Below are 23,105 nucleotides of genomic sequence, written 5' to 3'. Positions count from 1 at the left end.
ACCAACAGAAATTGTACTAAGGCTTTCTACTTGGTATGATCTGGAATCTGGGTTTAACTATAGCTGCACTCCTGCCTGCTATCACAGACCACCACAAAAGAGGGATGACTATAAACAACAACAACAACAACAGAAGGGGAGGAAAGTTCAAAGATGAAAGAAGTCAACATTTGCAAATGCCACAAAGATGGGGATTAAAATTTTCCATGAGACTGGCAATTCAGGTGGTGACTGAATGTTCAGTCGAGGGAAAGGTTGACAAGGGAATGAGAACTTAGGAAATGGTTGCGTTAAGGTTTGAAAACTCTGAGAAAAGGATCCTTGTCCTACAGAATCATCTTTAAATGAAGTTCCCTTGGTTTTCACATTGGAATCAAAGAGAACTCTTCTTCTCCCCAAATCCTCCAAATGTTGCTTAGCCAAATCTGAGTTTTACCATTTCTCTCTCCTCAATTAACCTCTGAGGTAGAGGAACTAATGAGCTGTGCAGTAACTAAAGGTCGAAAAACAAGAAACCAAAGGCCTACAAACCCAAACTCAAGACAAACAAAACACATCAGGCCCTGAGTAAGATGAGCTGTCACAACTTATGCTTCCAATTTAATATCCTTGTTTTGATGATTAATAAAAAAGTATCTGGAAAATTAAAAGGGGCATTTTTATCATTGGGATACTGTCTTGCATCACATCCATTATTTTCACCCCCCACTTCCCTGCAAATTAATAGCTGTTGCAGAGTTATGGGCAAGTGTGAGTACAAGTTGAACCAAAGTCTGAATTTAGTCCAGGGGCTAGAGTAATTGCATGCCAAAAAAAAAAGTGGAATAGTGAAAATAACATATACATATCTGCATTTCTAGATGAAAGCATTGTTTCTTTCCTTCCTTAACTATCTGCAGTATTTGCAGTATTTAAAGAGAGCTAAGGGGAGGGAGGGTCCTGAATCTGAGCCCAGCTTTTTCTAAACTTGGTTACTCACGTCTGATTCATTCCCTGTTTTTTGTGATTTCTGTCTCTGTCATTGCCTGCTGCTGAGGAGGGGGTCGCTGAATCACTGCCACTCCAGACGAAAGCCATTCAAACCCAGTCCTGGAGGTTGACAGGGCTTTTTTTTTGTCTGTGGGGAAAGCTGCCTACTTTCCGGGGTGACCATAGAGGGCAGTTTTACGAGAGTCACCCCGGGCTATGGAAGATTTTGCTCTCGTGAGAGTCAGTGAGGCACCGGTCATCTCACCATTTTGGCTCTCCAGCCCGCAGGCCTCGGTGACCTGGGAGTGTGTCGCGGGCGTAAAGGCAGCGGGGGCCCGAGCGAGCGTGGCCCGATGGGCCCGAGCGGCCCTACCGTACTCCCCGCCGTTTCAAAAGCTCCCACAATGCAGCGCTGGCGTCCCAGTTCCGTTACAATGTCTCTCCCGGCGCCGGCGAACCGGCGAGGCGCGGGCGGGGGAGACGGGGAGCCACGGCTGTAACCCGAGCGCCTGGCCGAGGGGGGCGCCCCGTACCGCTCTACTCGCGCGCTCAGACCGCGGCACCGCGAGGGGCGGAGCCGCTGGCCGCCCGGCCCGGCCCCCGGCCCGGCCCCCAGCCCTGAGACACCGGCCGCGGGAGCGAGCCGGCCGCCAACTCCGCTGCCCGTGCTCGCCGCTGCCCCGCACCGCGCCCGCCGCCCGGCTCTTCGCCCAACCTCGCCCGCCTTCCCGCAGCAGCGGCGGCGGTGCCGGGGGCCGCTCCCTCCGGCTGCGGCGCCGCCGCTGCCCGCGCGCCCGCACACTCCCGCAGCCCCACCAGGGGCGTCCTCACTCACCTAGCGCCGGCCGGGGAGGTGCGCGGAGGGACGCGCCGGGGCCTCCCTCCGGTGCGGAGCGCGGTCCGCGGAGCGCTGCGGAAGGAGGCGCGCGGAGCTGCACGGCCGGGGACGGGCGCCGGGCGGCTGCAGGGCTCCGGGCTCCGCCGCGTCCCCAGCGCCCAGGCCAGTCCCGCCGGGCGGCCTGCGGGGGCGGCGCAGTTGCGAAACTGAGTGAGTATTAACTTTACTCGGCGGCCGCGATTTCTGGGCAGCATCTGGGATCCCTCCTTCCTCCTCCCTAAACCTTCGAGTCCCAGACCCCTTCTCTGCACCTGGGGCTTCTTCGCCCGTTCTGCCCCCCACCTCATTTCCTCCCGTTCACCTTTCCCTTGCTGTGTTCCCTTTTGCGTGTTCTCCCCGCCACACACATGCGTCTGCCTGAAAAGTACGAGCTCGTTCCTCGCTTCTCCGTTTCCTCCCAGTGTCCTTGGCAAGGGAGTTTAGAGGCCACTTTTGTTAGGAAGGGAAATGTATGTCTGGTTTCTCTGATATTTTTTCCTCCAAATGGAAATCGGATGCTCGCTTGCCGGGGGGCGGTTTGGTGAAAGGCTTCGTTTCTTCTCTGAAACAGTGATTGGTTTATAGGTTTTTTAATTTTGTCTGAACGATGAACCCTTCACCGTCCCTATTCCCCTTGGCTGCCAGCCCGTATAGGGAGGGGAGTCCAGAAGAGGGGACTTTCAGAGTAATTCCTTTTTTTTTTTTTTTTTTGCACGCTAGAAACTTTGAGAGGGTAAATCGTAGGAAACTTAAGATTTCACTTGAAAGGGTGTGAGCTTTGAATGTGGGTGCTTGTGCTGCACTGAGTCTTACAAGCCGAGTACCTGGTTTATAATCGAGCGTTGCGTTGTTATTTTAGCATCATAGAGCCGCCTGGTGTTGCTAAATCACTACTTTCTCAGCATCAAATGGCATCTTGAGCAGTCCAAGCCTGGGATATAATTGTGGGTCAGTATTGACCCTGATGTTTAGAAGGAAGTAGATACGCAGGGCACGGTTCATAGCTGATTGAAACCCATCAGGTTAGCCTTGTCAATACATCAAAGCATTGCATTTTAAAAAATGACTCCAGCCTGGTGATGGCGAGGACCAACATTTATGGATTTTCCAGTATAATGTGGCTCAGCAATTCTTCATTAGATCTGTTTTGTCCCCAGGAAGCCCCTTTTAACATGTGTAGATCTCTGCTTTTCTGTCAGTTGGATTAAGTACTCATTTTGGTAGGAGACCTCAAGGAGTTTTTTTTTTCTCTCTCTCTCTTTTTCTTTTGTAAAGTCTTTAATCTTTCGGTTGCCAGGAGTTAGCAATCATGTTATGAAGGAACAGAACATGGGAAGCTTTCTTAATGGATTTTCAGCATCCTGTCGTTTGCGTAGTTGGGGAAGTAGTGAATGCCAGCTAGCCCCCTGCAGGGAGAGGTAGACACAAGAATCAGGACACAGGACACAGTATTATCATTTTGGAGAGTGGTTTGTGAGTATTTATCTTTTAGCAGGCACATTAATGGCGCTTTTAATTTTATTTCTCTCCATGGAGAACTCTCCCCGAGCCATAAAAATTACATGTGACCATACCCCCCATTAAGAAGGCTCAACATAATTTGATGATTATTCTGTTGAAGTATCAGACCCAACAAAATGTAATTTGTAACGTAGATGACAAAACCTTTCAAAAATCTACCCCTTCCTCATTTTCTCTTTTTGTAAGAGTCTCAAGCTGGTACTTTCAGTAATAGCCACAATTGGCAGTAATGCATTTAATTCTTTCCTTCCAGGCTCATTAATCAAGCCTAATTTCTGGGTTTCAGTAACTGAGGGGGACATCAGAGAGCTGAGAGAGAGAAAAAGGGAGGGGCAGATAGAGAGCAAACCATGGGACTGTGCAGATAGGAAAGGTATTTCAGTTTGCCAAAGTGTCAACATGCTTCAGGGAAAAGCAATTGAAAAGAAGAGAGAATGTTTAAGTGTTTTTAGGGTGCATGTTTACTGAATTTGACATTTGGTTAAGCTATCTGGGAATTGCAGATTTTAAATTCTTTGTGGTTGTGGTGTCATTTCTGTTTGCCTAATATTTTTTTAAGTTTTTTATTTTTTTATATGAATCATAATCCTTGGCTTTTGTAGCCTTCTGCCCTAGGTGGCTTGCATTTTTGACTTGAATGCCTTGTTCATTTTGAGAAATGATTAGTTTTTTCAGAATTCTTGCTCATTAATTGATCTAATGTTGATGTATGTAATGACAAGAGTAAAAATAGTGTTTGCTGCTAGTTATTGTTGCTCTTTTTATTATGGTTTATTCCTGGCAAATGGCTTTGTTATTTATGGCAAAACATTAAGGCTATAGATATCTTGCTAGTATACAAAAGATTGCAGAATTCTATGTAGGTATAGATGGTAGTGGGAAAGGAAAACATGCATTAAATCTGAGGACCTGGATTTAAGAAATAACATATCACCTGGTTTATTCTCGTTGGGTGTTAGCTTGCTCCAACCATCAACAGTCTTCAAAATTCAAAGTGTAGCGATGGTTTCCATGAACTTTGTGTACTGGAAAGAATACTTATCCCACAGCCAGCCAGCCTGACTTGAGTGGCAGGTGTGACTTTGTCACTCCAAGCTGAATGAGCATGGCCATGCTACTTTAGCCTCTGTGATCTACAATTTGCTTTCTGTGAAATGGGGATACTGCTACTAAAAGGGCGGCTGGGACAAGTAGGAGACCTAATGTAGTTCCTGGCACATCTTAGCCAGTGAATGGCATCTCAGACTTGTCCAGAACTGAGTTGTTGATTATTGAGCCTTCAAATTGTTTCTGCTTTTTTTCATCTCATCCATCCAGAGTGGCTCAAGCCAGAAGGCTTCAGTTATCCTGTACTCCCTTTTTTGTTCTATCACCCCCCCTACCCAGCCAGTTTGTCACAAATCCCTGACCACTTTTCTGGTGAAGTCTCTCTTGAACTTGTCTGATTTTTCAGTCTCCATTATGCTACCATTCTAGGTCAAGCCACCATTATCTTTCCCAATTGCACATACTCTGCACCCATTCTGATCTCTTTTCCCATGAATCATGGAAAAGAAAGAGATGTCACTTACCTGTTTAAAGCTCTTAGGAAGCACATTTGTACTTGGAGTAAAATACAAAATCTTCCACAGGCCCACAAGGTCCTGTGTGGTTTGGCCCATGCATGCCATCTTCATCTCTTGTCCACCACATTGGCAGTTACCCAGTGGACCCCACTAAGGGCTGGTGCCCAGGCTGTTGCTCTCTCTTATTTTATGACCATCTTCTTGGTCTGGTTCAAATATCCTTTTATAAAGTCTTCTCTGAGGGCCATCCTTAGCATCATGTAATTAGAACCTCTTTGTTTTCTCCCTAACAGCACACTCATCTTTTCCTTCAGTATTTTTCACATTTATAATTATATTATTTAATTGCTTAATGTTTCTCTCTTGCCTTGAGGGCAGGAAAAATGCCTGGTTTATTTGCTAATCTATACCCACAGCCTGGGGGGTGGGGAGAGTGTGTGTTCTGTGTATATGTAGTGGGTGCTCAATAGTTACTGATGTAATGAATAAGATAGTACTACCAATTTGTGTTTTACTTTGATTGCCTTCTTATCATGTCAGATCTGCTTTTCATAACAGAAAAGCCAGACCGATACTATCCCGTGTTCCTTTTTTGCTGGTTTGATGTATAATATGAAACAACCTTTGCAGATGTAAGGTAAAATTAATGCATTGGGGCTCTGGGGAAAAAATTTGTAGTAATAAATTGAGACACCTTTTAATTAGCATTACCCTTGTGATTTTTCTGTTGTAGATAATCCTTTCTTCTAAGTACGTCATTAAAATAATTATGCTTTTCTCATCAGCACAGGATTACTGAAAGAAAAAAATCTTACCCTGTCATTGTCTTACACATGCCATGTGATAACACGTTAGTCAGCAGCTATTGATTGCTCAGTGCCGGATTTGAGAAGAAGGCAGGGAGAACTGGAGTAGAAAAATGAGAGTTACAGCTCTGAGGATTTTAGCATTGCCCAGCTGTTGGTGTGACTTGCATATGACTTGCATAAATAGCTAGATTTCATTTGACCATTTGTTAAGGTAGAAGAGACCTGTAGTTGTTTAAAAATGGGAGCCACCTAGAGGTCTGGAAGTTCTTTTTCCCTGTCTCACTAAAGCACTTCTTGTCTTAGCCAAAATAGTCTCATGACTTTTGAAGGCCAAGGAAGGTTTAAAGCTTTGTCTGAGTATTTTTGTCATGTGGTTGCTCTTTACACAATGTTAGTTTGATGAACTTACAACTCTGAAGTACTTATGTCTTTATTATTAATGTTTCTAGTCTCTGTTTCTTACATAATCACTAACATTTTCTTTTGATTTGTCTTTAGGACTTCAGTTTCCTTTCATAATTTTTCCATACACTCTTAGAGGATAATTCCAATTCTTTTCTAGTTTTGTATCTTGTAGGCCACTAAGGATACAGGGAATTTGGCAGCTGATTCTAGTTCTTTCAGGATTTATTTCTTTGTACTCAACCCCTGGATTTCCCTCAAAAGTTATACCTCTGAGTGGTCTGGACCCTAAGTCTTTGCTGCCAGAAGCTGTGTGCCCTTGGGTTGGGAGAGCAGGGAGGACTAAAGCAGCATTTTTAAACTCTGTTCTTTGCCACACTCTGGGCCCAGTGTTCTCATGAAAGAAGAGTGAATACTTCACCTGCTCAAAATCATTAGAAGGAACTTCAAGTTTTTCATACATTCCCTTCACTCAGGGAAATTGTTCCTGTTATACCCTTATTTTCCCAGCCTTTATTTTCTAGACAGGAAGGCGTGACAAGATTGAGATGTCCTCCTTTACCGCACCTTGGCGCTTATCTAGACCTGATTTCACTCGTATAAAAATACAGGGAGTGGGGCCCGAGAGGGGCGCCCCATGTGATCGGTCCCTGTGGTAGGCCTCTGTGGCCCCAGGACATTGCATCGTGAGTGGCCATCACTGTGGAGGAGAAGAAGGTTATGGTTGGAGCCCTTGTTATTTTTTCCTTCATGTGTATATGCTTAGTGGTTACTTTAGGTGACCTTGAACAAGTTGCCTGGAGCTTTTTAGTACCAGTACTATTTATTACCTATTTATTTCACAGGCTTGCTTCAGGATTTAGAAAACTTATTTTTGGCTTTTTTTTTTCGGGGGGCGGTCACATTCAGATATTTCACAAAGCTTATTATAGTGAACTATAGTGCTGTCCAAGTATTATGCATTTAGAAAAATGTTTTATGAGAGAAATTTGACCTTCAGCTACACCCAGAACCACTGTCTTGCCCCCAACCCCAACACATGGAAGCAAAGGACCTGGCCATAACCAGAACTTGAACATCGGAACCCTTTTGGAAGCCAAGGGTCGGTTATCCAGGAAGATCTGAGACTGACACCCTTTATCATAAATACCAAGTTCCAAGGTCCTCCAATGAAAACATGTCCCACCAGCCCTCCTGTGTCCTTGTTCCCCCAGTCCCTTAAAAACCATTAACCTAGTCCAGCAAGATGGATATGAAGCACCATTAGGTCTTCCATCTTCTTGGTTGGCACCTTCTCAATTAATAAACCTTTTCTTACTCCAAGGAAGGAAGGAAGGATTTTGTTATTCAGTGGCATATGTTTTACACTTTTTTTTTTCATAAGAAATCAGATATATAGGTTAAAACAAGAGTTGTGATAGTTTCCACCAGGTTTAATTCATGGCAGTGATGTACCTTGTCACTCTTGTTAACTGTCATTGGCTTCTGAGAGCTAAGTCATGTTCATTTTTAACTCTAGAAATTTATTGGGAAATCACTTAAAATTAAACAGTCGTTCCAGATATAAGTATATGCATTGAAAAAAATTGTGCTCCCCTAATGGGTAGATACTGGACAGAAAAGTAAGATCTTACTCTTATTTTTGCTTAAGAACTTTGAATTCATTTATAATTTGTAAAACCCCACTCTAGAATTACTATTACAGGATAGGCTGAGAATGTTTTGCAATGTTTAAGGTAAAATTTGGCCATTTCTAAAGCAAGTTCGATACCCGATGCCACTAGATGTCAGGAGATTGAACCCGCAACCCGTCAGGTCTACAGGACAATGCTCCAGCCAACTAAGTCCACTGGTCAGGGCTCTCAGGTCTCTCTTGGCATTGCTGCTCCTTCTAGCCGTCTCCTTTATCAGCCGCCCCCTTACAAGAGTTGTCTGTGTGTAATGCTTCTACTGCTTTACCTGCCAGCTCACTCCCCAGCCAGGTACCATTTCTTAGACACGTTTCTTGCCACAGATACCAATATCTTAATTGCCAAAATGCATGGAAACTTTTTACCCCTAATATAACCAAAGCCTTTTGTAGCATTTTACACTGTTGGGCTATTTCCCTCTGACTTGAAACTTCTCCTTCTTGGCTTGCTGTCACCATTCTTTCTTTGTTCTTTCATTCATTCAAAAATGAACTACATGCCTTTCCATTCATGGGGCTATAGCAGAGAACAAAACACACAAAATTCCTGCTTTCATGGAAAGTGTCCTCTCCTGAAGGAGTGATTTTACATTTTTTAATGTGATGATAAATGCTTTGAAGAAAAAAAATGAAGCAAGGTGGAAGGATTGAAAATGCTGGCAGTGGGAATTTGATATTTGATATTGGCAGGTGTTATTTGATGTTGGATGAGCAGGAAGTCCTCCCTCATGAGAGCTCATTTGAAACCATAATGAAGTGAAGGAGCTGCCTCTACAACTGGAGGAAGTGCACTCCACGTAGAGGAGCAGGTGAGTGTGGAGGCTTCGGAGCACGGGTGTGCAAACATCGTAGCAGTCGGAGCCCTGAGGTAAGGGGTGACATGGGGCAGCAGTGGGGGACGAGGCAGAAGAGTAGTAGGGGCCCCTATTCTAGGGCCTAGCTGTGATAAGGATCTTGGATTTTACTCTTAAGTGAGAGGACAGTTGTGAGCCTTAAAGGAACGGATGAATTGGAGGGTAGCATGGGGTATTAGGCAAGAATGTGAACTCTGGGGCTGGCTCCCTGGGTTAAAATCCCAGCGCTGAACTCACTGGCTCTCTGACCATAGAGTAGTTGTGTAACTGCCCTCTGCCTCATCGGTAATGTGGGGATAGAAGTGATACCTATCTCATAGTGTTGTGAGAATTATAGGAGTTAGCATTTGTAAAGAACAGAGCATGGCAGGTGGGGAGTATTTAAAAAGTATAGTACTTGTTAAATAAAATTAGTAACATTGAAAAGCCTCACTTTGCTGCCCTGTGGAAAGGGCTTATCGAGGAGAATTAAGAGTAGAGTTAGGAAGCCAAGACATAGGAACAACCTAAGAATCCATCAGTGGATGAGTGGAAAAGAAAATGTGGTTTATGTATACAATTGTATACTCAGCCAGAAAAAAAGAAGGAAATCCTGCCATTTGCAACATGGATGGACCTTGAGGGTATTACACTAAGTGAAATAAGCCAGAGAAAGACAAATACCACATAATCTCACTTATATGTGCAATATCAAAAAAACAAACAAAAAACCACTGAGCTCATAGATACAGAGCACAAACTTGTGATTGCGAGAGGCCAGTGGGTGGGGAGGCGGAGTATGGCTAAAAAGATACAGACTTCCAGTTTTAAGATAAATAAGTCCCGGAATGCAATGTACACTATGGTGATTTAAAAAAGAGAATAGCTAGAAGTAGGAAGACCAGTTAGGCGATTGCAGTGATTCACAGGTTGGTGGTGGAGGTGGGTATGACCTGTTGACTGAAGGATGAGATCTGCTTTTCCTCCCATCTCTGATTTTTCTAAGACTTCTTTGATGCCTCCTTCCCTCCTGTTTGACCAGGGGTTCTCAGACACAGTGCTACTATTTGGAACTATGTGGGGGCACTTTTTTGGTTGGCACAGAGACTGGATTGTAGATACTGCCTGTGTTTAGTGGGCAGGGGCTGGTCCAGGTTGCTCAGCATCCTGTGTGGTGAAGACTTGTGCCTTGCAATTTGCCAATAGCATTCTGGTTGAGAAATGCTTCTTTAGACATGTCTCCTTCTTCTCATGTCTTCTCACTGCTCCCAAGCCCAGGATTTCTTAACCTGCCATCCTGTGTGGGCAGCAGGTGTCCTGTAAGCTGCCTGTTATTTTTTCCCCAATATGTTCTTTATTAACGTGCATTTTGGGCTGGGGGGGTGGGGGTTGAGCATTTTCATCCAGTTCTCAGAAGTGTCCATAACCTGAGAATGTACAAATTCCTGTTGTGAGTGGTCTCACCCACTCTCGTGGGTTTTGCTCCAGCCTGTGTGGTGGCGGACTTCCATATCTGTCCTGGCAGAGCTCTGTCCTCTGACTGCTGGACCCCTCTCTGCTCAACCATGCAGTGATTCCTCTTCTCCTAACTTCTTCTTTTGTTTCCTGCCAGGGTTTGTAGCCCCATAAGTCACCTTACTCCTGATCTTGACTTTCTCGTGCCACCTCACCTTGATTAATTCATCTCTCCCTTCTGATTTTACCTCCCAGACAGCTGAGGAACTCTTTCCAGTTTCCTCGTTTGCTACTCTAATTTAACATCTCATTTAGATTGTTGCCTCTTCACCAGTCTCCCCGCCTGAGACCCATCTTTCACATGTAGCCAGATGGGCTCTTAGATATACAAATCTCACTGTGTCACTGACTTGCTAAAACCTCAACACTGACATAGAACCTCTGAAACCTGGCGCTGGTCCCCGTCCTGGGCTGGCGAGGTGGCCGTCCCGCCTCCCTGCTTGGCTGCCCTCCAGCTCTCTTCCCTTACTCGTCCTCCTGTGCCAGGCTCTAGCAATACTAAATAAGCTGTTTCATGAGCTGATGCTGAAACATCTAAACATGCTGTCGGTCACACGAAAAAGATGGTTCAGCCTCTCCCTTACCTACCAAAATACTCGATATTCTGAAATGCAGCCTGGCTCTCCCCTCTTCTTGCAGTAGGAGCACACTCCCTTAGGCGTCCGTTTGCCTTCTATATCACGTACAGGCATATTTCCCTTCTCCCTCTGCATTTTAATTTCCGGAGCTCTCTGCTTCATGTAGTGAGCTTCTGAGAGGCTCTTCTTAACCTCATTTGTTCACAAGATCAAAGTGACTAAGAGGACTTTAAGCATGTAGTCCCCCGATGCAGTTGAAGGAGTGGGAGTTGGTTCTTTGAAGCTTTATAACTAGTTATGCCCTTGCTGCTGGATGTTCTGTAGGGCATCTTTTTCCTGACGTGGAGCAACTCTGTCTACATTAAAAATCTCCTGAGGCAGATGGCTCCTCCATGGTCTCTTTGGAGCTCTGAGGAGCCCCTTAGTAGCCCTTGGTGTCCAAGTTCATGCCTCACCACTTGAACTGCAAGAGTGGGGTCAGCCCTGGCTCTGCTCAGCCTGTCTGTTCTAGAACAGTTTTCCTGGCCTTCTTAACTAACGTTGGGCCAAGTTTCCACCTCTGGCCCCAATCATCCTGTCGTGTATTCAAAATGGAAAAACTTAGGGAGATCTCTCTTCTCTGTCGTGGCTGATTATTACGGCTAGGTTATGATCGGTATAGTTAAGTCCTTTTCACCCTCAGCCTCATTCATCTTTTGCCCTTCAGGGTTCTTCCCAGTCTTCATATTCCAAAGGAAGAAAAGAAAGGAAAAATATTTTTCACCACTCACAACTATTTGAATAAGCTCTCCTTTTGTTTCCATCATAATTGGGTGTCTCTTTTTTATTAGCACTAAACATGTACCATACTTTTGCATTAGCAGGTATGGTGTGATTAATAAATGTTTGTAAAAATACTTTAGAACATTTTAATGACAGCAAGCACATTCAGCCGCAGACTAAGGAACATGGAGGCGCCCACCAGGCAGAGTTTTCAGAGTCTGGCTCGAGGACAGGTGTTCATCCCCGTCTGTCCACTTGTGATCTGGAAGCTCAGGAGTGGGGCCATCAGGATTTGTTTCACAGCGCCTTTCCTGCTAGACTAGAAAGTAGGATTCATAATCCATTGTCCACCAGCTCTTAGCTCTTTGATGGCAGGGATTTATCTGATTTTCGTTGGACCCTTGGGGTGTGGCACTGTTAGTTGTAGAATAAATTCACTGTGCTGGTTAGTATTTATATCCTCAAGGGGAACCATGCTAAACTGCCTCTAAACATTTAGCTGTGCAGACTAAACAAAGAGATTGGAATATAGCTGACTGAACCATTCATGTTGTGTGGATGACGGAGGTGACAGTGAAATCTGGACTGTTAGGAACGGAGGTTTTACTTGGCTTCTGAAAACACTTCGGCAAACAGTAAGTACCTACTGTGTTCAGGAGTAGGTTCTGTGGAGGATACCAGGAGGGGTAATGTGGTCTGTGGTTTTGGAAGGCTTATAATTGAGCAATGAGGATGCAGTAAATATATAAATAATTACATATGGGAGAATATTCTATAATATGTAATTACATAAATATATAAAACAGTATGAAGAGAGAGTGGCTAAGTGATTTAAAGGATAAAAGTTTTCACTACAGCAGTACTTATTGTAATAAACATTGGAGGCATCTAAATGGTTGATAGCAGTTAAGTAAATTATGGTATAGGCACCAGATGGACTGTTATACAGCCATTAAAAATACTCATGAAGAATTTACAGTAATTATGTAAATACATATGCTTTTATGTTAGGTGAAGTGTCAGAATATAAATCTAAATATACTGTGTGATCACATTTAAAAAAAAAACAGCATAGCAAGAGGGGAAAAAAGCACTAGGAAGAAAACACACCGATATATAAACACTGCATCTGACTTCAAGTATATATTACATATGTTTGTGTCTTATGTATATTTATGTGCATGTGTATGTAGCGTGGGGCAAAAGTAGGTTTGTAGTTGTTCCTATGGGAAAATAATACAATAATTGGTAAGTAATGATACAAGAATAAACTCTGTCTTACGTACTCACAACTGTAAACCTACTTTTCCCCACCACATATGTGCATCTGTGTGTGTACATATCATAATTATACACTTCACTGAATTTTCACACACTGAACATACTCATACAACAAGCGCCTAGGTTAACAACTGAAACACTATGTGCGTTCCCACAGGCCCCTCATGCTCCTGACTCTGCTGGCATTCCGGAGTTTTGGCATTGTGTAAATGGAGTCACATGGCATACACTCTTTTGTGTCTGATTTTTCACACTCCACATTGTCTGATTCATCTGTATTGTTTATAGTTATAGATCGTTTGTTCTTTTTATTATGAATGACTTAATCTTATGCTTCATCTTTGTAATGTAATGTATTTTGTAATCAGAAAAAGTTTTTTTTTTTTTTAAGAGGCAAAGGCCAGTTTATCTGTAAAGTGTTTGACTAGACTCAGGTGGCCGCTTCATCTAGACCTGGGACGGGTGAGGAGGAGTGGGCCGGGACTGTGCTGAAACAGGTGCACTTCGGCGCAGTGTGCACTCTGCGTCAGGAGAGCAAGATTCTATCTGCTCTGCCATTTAGTTGTCATGGGACTGAGGACACGTGCGTTTTAATCCCTTTGATCTCCAGTTTGCTCATCCATTGGTCAGCTGGGTATGATGGTATTATCCTTAGATGATACTGGTCATGAGGACTAACTCGAGATAAGGAGTCTAGGAGAAGGTCTGCCATATGGTGAGATCCTTTATTTAAAAATCAGAGTTAGAGAGGATGGATGATCAGGGAGGGAAGTTAATATCCAGTGGCCATTAATTTTCTTTGTGAAGTGAGGGGCAATGGTTATTTGTAAATGAAAGCACATGGTTTTGAGGTGGAGGTTTGAGCAAAGCAGAGAAGCTTTGGGGCAGGCAGCCCCTCAGTGCTCAGTGGGGAAGGGCCCCGGGTGGATTGGAGGGAGAGCTCAGCAGTGTTAAGGGTCCATCTGTGTTCAGAGCATAAACATCAGGGTAGTATGTTGGTTTTCCCACCAGGATATTTGTTTATGTTTTATTTGGACTAATATTAAACTGATTTTTTTCCTGATAATACCAATGGAATGGAAGAGGCAGACACAGAAAGAAAAGGAGGAAAGCCCAACATGAGAATTGCCATGGCTAGTCTGCGAAGACAACACTGTTTAAAGGAAGCCTCTGACTTACGCTGAGAATGGGAGTGTTACAGGAGTCCCTGGCGATCTGGAACTTAGGTCTGCTTCCAAGGACATTTGCACTAAAAGAGAGTGCTGAGATTTAGTCTTGACCACAAAAGCCTACAAGACATGCAGGGAACTTTTACTAATATTTTTAGCTCTGAGAGTCCTAAAATCACTAGCAGTTTTAACTATTTTAGATCCTTTAAATAATAAAGGGCTTGATGGTCCAGCCTGTAGCCCCATTCATGGCTGGTATTGTTTCTATGGGAAAATTACTCAGGTGCAGTGAAAGCTGCTGGGGGTGCACTCCAGCAGGTCTGCCTCTTCCCAATGCAGTGATGGGGAGGCACTCCCTTCTGAACCCAGTGTGGAGAGGTTAGCTATTTGTGGATAAATGATGTTAGGAGATTGGGCTGTGCCTTTTCTGGTCATTGATCCATTCAGACAGTATCTGTTGAGTGCTTGTGGGCTAGATACTAAGACAATGTATTTTTAAGTCATATCTTACCCTGGCCAGGTGGCTCAGTTGGTTGGAGTGTCATACTGTACACCAAAAGGTTGCGGGTTCCATCCTGTCCAGGCACATACAGGAGGCAACCAATCAATGTTTCTTTCTGTCTCAGTGTATCCTCTGATGAGGATTTAAAAAAAAGTCTTTATCTCCCAGATACTTTGTACCTGGGCCAGGCATTTAAAGAAATCATTTCTGGAATGTGGTAATGGGTAGATGTGGGTTCCTGGGTTGGGGCTGGAAGTGAGTGCTTCGATAAAGATGTTCCTGAGTCTGCTGGAGGGAATTGGGAAGGCATAAGGGGAAATTTCACTCTTAAGCTAAGACTTGTGACTTAAAAGGCATTTTTGGGGAGCATAGTTACTCCATACAGACAGAACAATAGACGCAAAGCCAGAGTGTCTAAGGGAGAACATGGTCTGTTGTGGAACTACAGTCTTGGTATCGCTAAAGTTAGAGATCACTGAGGTTAGCAGCGGGTGGGGAAGTGGCAGGAGCTGAGATTTGGAATAACTCCACCCTCTTCCCCCACCCAGGAAAGGATATTGCATTGTCCTAAAGTTTGTTTAGCTTTTCACTGATTGGTTATGAGAAACAGTTTTTCTGCCTCTGCCCTGCATCAGGATTTCTGCTTCTTCAGACTTGACATTAGGAAATGTTGAGATTGCTTTGTGATTAGGTGGAGCTTGGAGTACTGCTTAGTGTCTTCCAGTTCAGTGTGTTGAGATCCCGTTGTTTATAGTCAGTCCACAAACATTTATAAAAGCACATGTTATATCAAAGGAATTATACTTGCTGTGGACCGTATTACAAAGATAGGAATTGGCTCCTGTCTTTCAAGAAGCTTACAATCTAGCTAACAAAGCAAAACTTGAGCTTTCAGAAGCCCTATTATGGAAAGAAAAATAATGGCTAAAGGAAACAGGATGGGCTTGTCACTTACAACTGTGGGAAGTAGAGAAATCCGTGTAGAAGAAAGGGCACTCTCATCAAGGGCCAGAAAAACCAAAAAAACTAGGACCGGTGGACAGTCGTGTAAAGGCAGGGCAAGGTGAGTGGAACTGGAGAAAAACCACTCCAGCAGGAGGGCTGTGGCTAGCCCAGGAGCCAGGACGTGCAGAGAACCATTGGAGGGAGCTTGGTGCAAAGTCACTCAGTGTGGGGTGCGTTGCTGGAAGTAGAGACAAATGGGGCCGAAAGTGTGGCTAGGGCCAGATGGCAAGGGTCTTAAATGCTGCATTGAGGAATTTGGACTTTATTCCAAGGCACTAAGCTTTTCTGAACAAGTCTACTTGTCTTCCTCTCCAACCCAGGCCTCTGCTGTCTTTGTCTCCCAACCGCTGTGCTCAGAGCAAGCCCCATGAAGTGTACTGTATCCTGACATCTTGTCTCAGGGACCCTCCTGGTGTAGAACAGATGACCAAGAAAGTTGTGATTTTGGTCTAGACTCTTTGGATGATTCCTTAGTCAACAGCTTCATCCTTTAGTGTCAGTTCTCCTTGCCTTAGATTTTTGCAGCACGCTATTCAGTTTTTTAACTACTTTTATGTCATTATATAATTTGATTCTTAACAGTTATTGGGAATGATCAGATCAGTGGAAGTTCACATAGCGGTAGGACGTGGGACTAGTGTTGTGGCACCCCTTGGTTTGAAATCCTCAGTGGCTCCCTGCTGACAGTAGGATCAGGCCTGAAGTCCTCCGGCCTTTCTACCTCTGAGTGAGTGTGGAGTTTGAGGCATTTCCCAAGTCTGATAAACAAAGACGCAGAAGAGAACATAGACAAAAGCAAGTACTTGTTTGTCGGCACTGAGGGAATGCAGTTTGACGGCATTATATTGATGGCAATAAATGTCAAGTCTGTCATGGAAATGAAGATGGAGCTCTTCTAAAATTCTATTTAAAAAAAAAACATGTCATAGACTTCAGTTGAATATACAGAGACGTCTGATAGAGCGAGCCGATCTGGAAAACTTTATTCAATTCTGAGGTCAAATCAAGTTATTTTTAAGCTCCTAAATGACTGGGAGTAGGCCTCAATAAAGTACCCTTATATATCTGAAGTCAGACTGGCCAGCCTCACCTGTCCAATAAGAGTACCTGCAGTGGTGGTTGCTATTTGTTTTCTCTAGGTGGGACACTGTGCTATAATACTAATAATGTAATTAAATGCAGCATTCTATTTAGAGAAAGGAAACCAAAGACTTCCTCACATGTTCTATTTTAAGAAAAAGCACACATATGTACAACAAAATGGGCAGTAATTTGGGCTTTAAAAAAGTATTTTAAATAAATGCAGTAATTTGTGGATGAAAAGGGGTGCTGTAATAAATCATAAATTCCTAACTGGGCAGGTCATGGTGGGTAGTCACACCTCATGCCTATAACTTCTTTAGTGAAAGGTTTTTAAGCCAGCCCTGTCCATTTTTCTGGTGTATCTAAGTTAACACACCTTTGAAATGCCAGAAGCAATACCCCTTGAAGGCATAACCAACCTTTGGAGAGAGCACATAATCTTAACTATCCTGTAACCCAACCCTGGCCTTGCTTTCTCCTACCTATGTATAATCTTCTTTAAATTCCCTTCTGAATTCCAACTGCATAAAAGAAGCTGCAAAGTGCCCTTCTGCAGAGCATTTAAGAGCTTGCTTTTTTTCACTGTCTTTTTGGCTTAGATAAACTCATAAAAATTCTCCACAGATTTCGGACACTACTATGCTTCCTGTATAGGGTGGGGAACACCCTTCCTCCTTAATCATTTCTGTGCCTTCATTAAAAGTACCTTATAAGAAATGAAATTGTTGCCCTGGCTGGTGTGGCTCAGGGGATTGAGTGCTGGCCTGTGAACTGAAAAGTCACCAGGTCGATGCCCAGTGAGAGCCCATGCCTGGGTTGTGGGCAGGGTGCCCAGTTAAGGGTGAGCAAGAGGCAACTCATCGATGTATCTCTCCCACATTGATGTTTCTCTCCCTCTCTTTCTCCCTCCCTTCTCTCTAAAAATAAATAAATAAAATCTAAAGGAGAACAAGAAGAAAAAAGAAATGAAATTGTTGCCTAAATGAGAACCCAGGAGATCAGCAAGGGAGTCTGGGAATGTCGGGGGTCCCTCCTCAGCGGCTTTGCCCGAGGCCTCAGGCGGCCCCACTCCACTCAGTGCTCATGTGATGTGGCCAAATTTATTTCTTGCATGTGTGATCATTTTGTTACTTATTCTTTAAAAATGAGAGAACTATAATATTTTTAAACTTGAAATAAATTCCATAAAGAATTTTGTTTGTTTCTTTTCCTTTCCCCTCTGGCTCGCTATTGGTTTTACTTTTATTTGGGATTTGTTGATTTAAATAACTAGTGGATATCATGTGCAGGGCTGGGCTAGGCCCTTGACCCACATTTTCATTTAATCTTCACAACTCTGCAAGGTGAGTTTACTCATTTTATGAATGAGAAAATGGGTTTGGAGAGATTTTTTTGAACTACCGAAAGTTAACAAAGGACCCAGTGGGAAAAGCTGGTCTCAGAGTAGGAGGACAGCAGAGGGAGAAAAAGCAGAGACGAGGGAGAGCAGTCGGCTGGAGTGAGGGAAAGAGTGAGACGTCCTGCCGATCCATCAGCCACAAGCCCCGAGGCTCTGGGTATACAGTGCCCTTGTCACCAATCTGTTTGGCCTTCTGTATGTATGGGGTGTGTGTGCTTGTTTACAAGTGCTTTATGACAGTGTTTGCAAACTCATTACAGCAGTAAGGCAGATGGCAGCAAGGGGCGAAGTGGGTTGGGTGTAAAGGAAGAGTGGTTAGGACTGGGGCAAATTAGAGAGTACTCAAATTACCTACAGGGGGGCGGTCCCCACTCAGCTCCCGCTGATTACTGCCCTTAGGAAATGTGGGTGGACCAGCTTTTGGCAAATCTTCAGTGTGTGCGTGTGTGCCTGTTTTCAGAGAAGCATATATCTGAATTTTGGGGGTGATTTCCATCCTTTTAAAAACATCAAAAATACGATGGTGGCTAAACAAAACAACAGTATAGGTGGATATGTTTAGTTAGTAGGTGGGGTAGTATTAAGTTCTTAAGCTTGTGAGAGAGGATTTCTTGGTTACCTACTAGCCTCAGCCAGCTTCTACTCTAAGCAGGCAGGGGTGGTAGTTATAAATGCCTTGATTTTAATTTTTTTGTAGAAGGAGATGAAGATGTCAGGCAGTTCTGGTAGTCTCATTGCAAGAATAATTTAAACTCAAGCTAAGTTAAAAATTATGAATGAGATATTTCAACTTGGTGAGTTTTTATATAATTTAAAATCTATTAAAACTATCATTTTAAGAATGAAGGCTATCAAACTACCTGCTTTAAGTAACTATATTAAGCAATATTTTGAGTGGTGGAGTTGAAGGGCATGATAAAACGTATTATACTATAAATTTAGATTTCATCCAGTGGAGAATAGGCAGTGGGTAGGTACTTTTTATGGGCAGTGAAGAGATGAGGCACTTGCTTTATTAAAAGAAAATAGGGGTGTATTGTTAGAGTGACATATGCCCTGGTAACCGGATCAGTCCTAGTTCACCCCTGTTGCTCTGGCATAGTAATAGGACCTTTCCTTCCAGATGATCAAGTGTATGGTCACCCTACGTGATGTTAACGTTTTTCTAGTTGCTGGCCCCTTTCGCATAGAGGTGGAGTGAGGCAGGCATGCTGCATAGCCTTGCTGCTGCTGGTGGAGTCAATCACTGAAGCAAAGACTAAACCAGTCTTCACCTTTGAGGGACTCGCAGCTCTTTCTAAAGGATCTTTGCTGTTACTATCAGACTTTTACTTGTCAGCACCATATAAAGCATGATGGGTTATTTCTGTATCATAGTTTTCAAAGTCATCCTTGTTGTTCACTTTAACCCACTCTTACTGCTGTATCAAATTTAGTTTGTAGTATGTAAGGGAGGCATAGCAACACCATCTTCTAGGATCTGTGGGTAAATACCAAGGAGCACAAGTGCTGAATCCTATGAAAAGAGTATGTTTAGTTTTGTAAGAAAGCGGCCAACTGTCTTTTATTTTGCATTCCCATCAGTAGTCAATGAGATTTTCTGATGTTCCGCAGTCTTACCAGCATTTGGTGGTTGTCAGTGTTTTGGATTTTGGCCATTCTGATATGTGTGTTAGCATCTGCATGTTTTAATTTGGATTTCCCTGATGATATATGACATAAAGCATCTTTTCATATGTTTGTTAGGCATTTTCACATAAAAATACTCTTTTCATTGGGAAAGAAGTGGTCTTATCCCCACCTTACAGATGTAGGATTTAGGGAGGGGTGGCTCAAAATTGTGTTTCAGGGGGAGAAAACCTTCCTGCCCAGAGGGCAGCTCTGGGTCCTGGCTAAAGGCAGTGTGGTGGCTGGTGGGGAGCACAGACTGCAGCAGACAGGGCTGGGCCATCTACTAGCTGGTGACCCGGTTTTAGGTTATTTAATCACCCTGTGCCTTCTGCCTCATCAGAAAATGAGGAATGGATTAATATGCATAAAATACATAAAACAGTGGCTTGGCACATAGAAAGTGCTATCTAATGAAATGCTTAGGCAAATTCTTTTTCCTAACTCTGGCTTGTAGCAAGTGGTTCTCCTGGTCTCTGTGACCCTGTACTATAGCTGAGCCTCTTCTCAGTCTTAAAGGGTGAAGTAGTTACATTCAGTCTGGTTTCCCCAGCATCCCAAGATAAGAGTGCCCTTTGTGATCTTTGTTTATGAAGTCATCCTCCTCCAAGATCCTGCATCTCCCTGGGGCCTTAGAGGTGTTGCCAATGTTAGTTACTGAAAAGACACACCAGATGCGCTTATTCCTAACAGCTCTGCAGAGGAGGCTCAAGGAGGTCATGACTATCCCATATCCACTTTCCAGCAGAGCTGCGATGGTGTGTTTTTTATTGTCTGTGCTGCCTTCAGAACATGTAAAGGAAAAGGCCAATGTTCTTTTTGGAGAGTTGATTGCATACAGTGAGAATGAACTCGCATTTCTTGTGTCAATGGATGGTTGTTGGCACCAATTCAACACCAACAGGAATCTGCAATTTGGGGCACAGTGAAGAAGGAGACTTTATTCAGTGCAAACAGCTCAATTGTGATATAGCACGGCTGTGGAACAGCACAGCTCTGAGGTGGTCCTGCTCTGCTCCACCTGCTCCTGTATACACCGCTCTGCCTTGCTCTGCACCTCACCTGTCTGTTTCACTCTGTGTGCTCTGCTTCAGTGAGACTTCTTTAGTATTTCAGTTCCAGCCAAGGAAATGCAGTCTTCTCTCTTCAGTAGAAAGGGAAAGTGTGCTCCCTGAGCCAGAGGAGAGTTGTCTTAGAGAGAAGTCCTACTTCTGATTCATGATTGGTCTGTCCTCATGCAAATGAGGACTCCAAACCCTCACAGTTTGATTGGTCCTCACTGTCCTCATTGGTCATAATGAAACTGTTCTGGTTGGTCAGTGAAGATATTGATGGGCTATAGCTGTGCAGCTCTGATTGGACAGGGAATGCCTCAGTTCTGTTGGTTGAAATAAAATTTCTGGATCTCCTTTATTGGCTCAGATGGCAGGACCACAGTGTAGATAGGCAGTGCAGTGCAAGAGGCAGTAATTCAGTGCAGACTCCTCCCTAAAGTGTGGCTTGCATGAGATTCCCCTATTTAGAAATGGATGTTAGCCCTGGCTGGGTGACTTGGTTGGTTAGAGCATGGTCCCCATACATCAAGGTTGCAGGTTCAGTCCCCTTCAGGGCACATGTGAAAATCAACCAATGGATGCATAAATTAGTGGAATAACAAATCAGTGTTTCTCTCTCTCTTTCTCTTTCTTCCCCCTCCCTACCCTCTCCCTTCTTTCCTGTCTCTAAAAATCAATTTTTTAAAATTTAAAAAGAAGAAATGGCTGCTAGACTTTGTTTTGTTGTTGTTGTTGTTGTTTGTTTGTTTTTAATTTGAGCCCAGTTAGCCACCAGGATCCCTTACTAGGTGTCTTCTTTCTCAGCATTCACACTGGTATAGACTGGACCATGGAGGCTCGTGGTTCCATGTGCTCTTTGGAGCCTGTGGTGGGTGGGCTGCTGTCGGTTCCCACATCATGCCAGTGCAGCCTGCCTCTTCTGTGAGCACCTCTGCTGGCTCCTCCTTCTATGCCAGTTTCTGTCTAAATTGTGCAGGGATTAGACATCCATTGGCTTCTTCCATGTGTTTCCCACACTTTTGACTTATTTCCCTTCTGTTTGCTTGAATCACTTTACTTCTTTATCTCACCACCCTTACTTATTCTCACACACTAGCCCTTACGCATTTATGCCATTTTTCCTGTCCTGGGGGTCAGGAGTGGACTCTTGACTTTTAGAGCCAGTGGTAAGCAGTAAACTGGTATGAACTGCAACATGGTATGAACTGACTGAAAATCATGATACACTATGTGAACTATTCAGTCTTGCCCCTTAGCTTTCTTTTGCTTAACCAAATTGAACATTATTAACACAGCATTACAGTCAATATCATATGATGTCAGCAAGGGGAAAGAGTACACCAAACTAAACCAGAAACGGTGGGAGACTACATACAATTCCAGAAACAATCTAAGGGCTTTCCTCCCTTAAGGCACTAAGACAGGAAATGATAAGGTTTGTGGAATATGTAAAGTATAATCTGCACAAGTGCCTGTCTTAAATAGTGTTTAAATATAAAGATACTCTTCTTCAACTTAAGATAGCTTTGTTGCTTATGCTTTCCTTTGAACTGAAATGAGGACATTTATTCAAGATTAACATACATTGTGAAACACCTCAATTTAGAAAATTAGATAATTGTTCAGAGCATACTTGAATGTGCCAACGTACTGTAGTAATTTTTTACTTCAGTGGTAGCATATTCTTTGCTCTATTTTTTTTTGCCTTTTTAAATGTATGCTAAAATTTTTCTAGTAACCCGTATTTTAAATGGAGAATGAAAGCATTGTCACTTGAAATTAATTAGTATTATTTAAAAACTGAATCTCTTCCTCACATTTGAATTTACTCTTGTTTATGGTAGAGTCTTTTTAAATTTAGTGCTCTGACACCATCAGAAAAAAATGGGGGAAATTTTCGAGCATCCATGCAGACAACCTTCAAGTTAGGACTACCCGTCCTGACCACCTTGGGGTTCTTCTTACTGTCTTGTATCCGTACTGAGCAGATGGTTAATGGACAGCCGTGAAGTGGGATAATCAAATCTGATAAGCTGAGAAGTAGCTAACTAGAGCACCTTTTAGTATTTGGGAAAATTTCTAGGGTGAGTGGTGGTCAAAATCAATATTTAGGATTTCATTTGTGTTAATACAAAAATATAACTTAAAACCACAGTTTATTTTTTAATTAACACTTTTTTTAATTTAAAAAATTGACCTGTTCCTCAGTGAATCTTTTCTTGTGTGTGTGAAGAGGAGAAAGACAAATTTGCATCAGCTAACTGCTTGCATTGCCTCCTGGGGAAATAGCATGTCAAATTTATCTAGATGCTCCTCCTGGCCTTCCCTACATGCTTGTTTACTGAGTGTCAGGTCTGGTGCTAGGTGCTGGGACTGTAAAGAAGTGAGACAGGATTCATTGGTACAGTATGCGGGTAGATCT

At 43.4% G+C, this 23,105-nt stretch overlaps 1 protein-coding gene across 1 annotated transcript in view; it reads left to right on the top strand.

Annotated features, from left to right (window-relative positions):
• Positions 1 to 1,584: 1,584 nt before the first annotated feature.
• Positions 1,585 to 23,105, top strand: part of RASSF8 (Ras association domain family member 8) — a 96,923-nt gene continuing 75,402 nt past the window's right edge. Inside the window, exon 1 of the mRNA XM_045829524.1 lies at positions 1,585 to 2,017. The gene's annotated coding sequence lies outside the window, so the exon portion shown is untranslated. The remainder of the gene's footprint in view (positions 2,018 to 23,105) is intronic.

Source organism: Phyllostomus hastatus, unplaced genomic scaffold (genome assembly GCF_019186645.2).
Source record: "Phyllostomus hastatus isolate PE091 unplaced genomic scaffold, TTU_PhHast_1.1 phas_scaffold_93, whole genome shotgun sequence".
Lineage (NCBI taxonomy): Eukaryota > Metazoa > Chordata > Mammalia > Chiroptera > Phyllostomidae > Phyllostomus > Phyllostomus hastatus.
The sequence above is the reverse complement of the archived record's forward strand: the minus strand, read 5'-3'. Positions and strand labels throughout refer to the sequence as shown.